The 2,423-nt window shown below is 40.1% G+C and overlaps 1 protein-coding gene across 1 annotated transcript in view; it reads left to right on the top strand.

Annotated features, from left to right (window-relative positions):
• The window catches only part of LOC101863217 (U4/U6 small nuclear ribonucleoprotein Prp3), a 37,506-nt gene that overhangs the window by 7,027 nt on the left and 28,056 nt on the right, over positions 1-2,423 (top strand). The window lies entirely within an intron of this gene.

Raw genomic sequence — 2,423 nt, 5'->3', positions numbered from 1 at the left:
GGGGGTATTGAAAAGGAGGTTACAAACAACTACATCACAAGAGCGTCTTGTCTGAACAGCCGACCTGAAATCATTACGAGAGTCACGGGGCATAACACACCGAGCACAATAGACACTCAAAATTGCAGTAAAATATTGTATTAGACGGCCACCCATTGTCGAGGAGAAGAATGAACCGTCTTAGACAGTTGGCCATCTTACACAGGGAAAGTATCAAAGCCGCGCACTATCAGAGCTGTGCACGTTTTGACGATATCGATACAATTAGATTGTCGAGTCCATCCAACGGTTACAGTCCCCTTGACAAAATTACTCTGTACTCTGTACAGCTCCCATCCAAATACATGCTTCTTTCTGCAGACGTTAAGCGACTTCCAGACCACATCTAAGCTGAAACTCAAAACGCATACCAATCAGAAAGGCACTTCCGAGAAAGAAGGGAGAATGTGTAACAAGCAAATGTACGCCGATGGACAAGTCTCATGACTTCAATTTTTATCCTGAATGAGCAAGAAATTGCTGCTCCAACACTTTAAAGATCGCCACTGTCCTGTAGATATGTTTTTATACCTGAAAAGCCTATTCATTCTTGACAAAATCTAATGAATATCTTGTCCCAGGCCCAGTAAAACGCAGACGGTACTTAAATTGGTAATCGGAAATCTAATTGTATCGATATCATAAAAAAGTGCGCAGCTCTGATAGTGCGCGGCTTTGAACAATCAGTGTTGAGGTCTAATTTAGGGTTTAGATAGTTTTTTCTCGCAAGTGCGCGGTCCTAATGTCCTCCCCTTACACAGTGTCACTAAAAGTGTTTTTTAAAAACCCACAAAATAGGGGGGGGGAGTGGCCATTTGTACAGGTGGTTGTCTTATACAGGTGGCCGTTAGAGCAGGTTCGACCGGTATGCCTGTAACAGGTGAACAATTTCTCCCTTGAGAAATAGACTGGTCGATCTCCACTATCTCCCACTGTCAAAATTGAAGCCAAACGAGACAGGGGTACATAGACCCATAGCAACTTACTGAGAGAATTTAAACAATAAATGGGTGACAGGGAAAGATCAGGATAATGACATTTCTTAGAGATTCTGAGCAAACGAATGAAAGGAGAGCCAGGATTGCCGACACATATTGTAGATCTGACACTAGATGATGATCTCATCTTTGGGTAAAAAGTAAAGTTTCTCTATCGTAGGAACAGTTATATCTATGTCACACCCAAAGCCAAATGCTGTTAAAATCCAAACCTGTCAATTTGACGGATATTCTCAAAGTTGGAAAATATGTTTTATTCATATGCATATTTTCTGGAAGCGCAAAATCCTCTGGGTTTTTTTCTTTCTTAAAAATAGGTCACTTAAAGCGAAGTTACAGCACTCACGTTGGCCCCTTTTTCACTTGTTATGTTCAGGTAAGAACAATGCGGCACTTGCATCACAATTTGGTCGTATAAGTGAGGAAGAATAAAAATGTCACAAGAGAGAAATAAACATATAAAAGATAAAAGAAGAGATAAGGACAATAGATGTTTGAAAGGAAGGGGGAGGAGCCATACCAGAGCACCCGCCTGCCACCCACCGCATTTGTTAGAAAAGAAAGTTCATAATTTAAAAAAAGATCCTTCGCACAGGAGCAGATATGCACCTAGTCTAGCTTAGGCACATAATACGAGACGTGATATTTGCTTGGCTGGGCAAATATCCTATTTTCTTTCTTTTTTTTTTCCCTTCTTCCTTTCTTTCCTTGTTGTTCGAAATTACTCTAATCAGTGACCAAAGCTCCCTTCTCCTTATTGTTGAAATAGCTGTTGAAGTTGATTTAGATTTTGTTGTTAATGTTGTTGCTGAAGTTGTTGTTGAAGTTCATGATGCTACTGTGGATGTTGCTGTTGGTGTCGCTAATGATATTATTACTGATGATGTTGCCGATTTTGTTGAAATTGCCGTTGATAATGCCGATTTTGTTGTTGAGCTTCAAAAACCCCCCCCCCCCCCACCCGCCCTCAATACAAAAATGGGTCGTTTTTTAACTTCTGAATAAATAGTAGAAAAAATGTAGACCAGACTTGAACTTAAATCTTGAGCTTTTTTAAAGACAGGTCAGGTATCTGATCCACGTTCCACATTCGCATGTTTCATCTACGGAGCCTATACATGTATATATGTATGAAGGGGCGAGGTTCGAGAACAAATGGACCTAGGCCTTAGACTTCAATGCACGTTAACCAAAACAATTACAATCGAACCTGCACTCAAAGCCACCTGTATGAAACAATCACAGGTACAAAAGGCCACTTCCTATTTCTCCACTTGCACTTTGTGTGCAGTATAATGGCACCTATCTATCTATCTATCTATCTATCTATCTATCTATCTATCTATCTATCTATCTATCTATCTATCTATCTATCTATCTATCTAT

Source organism: Aplysia californica, unplaced genomic scaffold (genome assembly GCF_000002075.1).
Source record: "Aplysia californica isolate F4 #8 unplaced genomic scaffold, AplCal3.0 scaffold00712, whole genome shotgun sequence".
NCBI classification, from domain to species: Eukaryota; Metazoa; Mollusca; class Gastropoda; order Aplysiida; family Aplysiidae; genus Aplysia; species Aplysia californica.
Note: the sequence above shows the minus strand (reverse complement) of the source record. Positions and strands in the feature narration are given on the sequence as shown.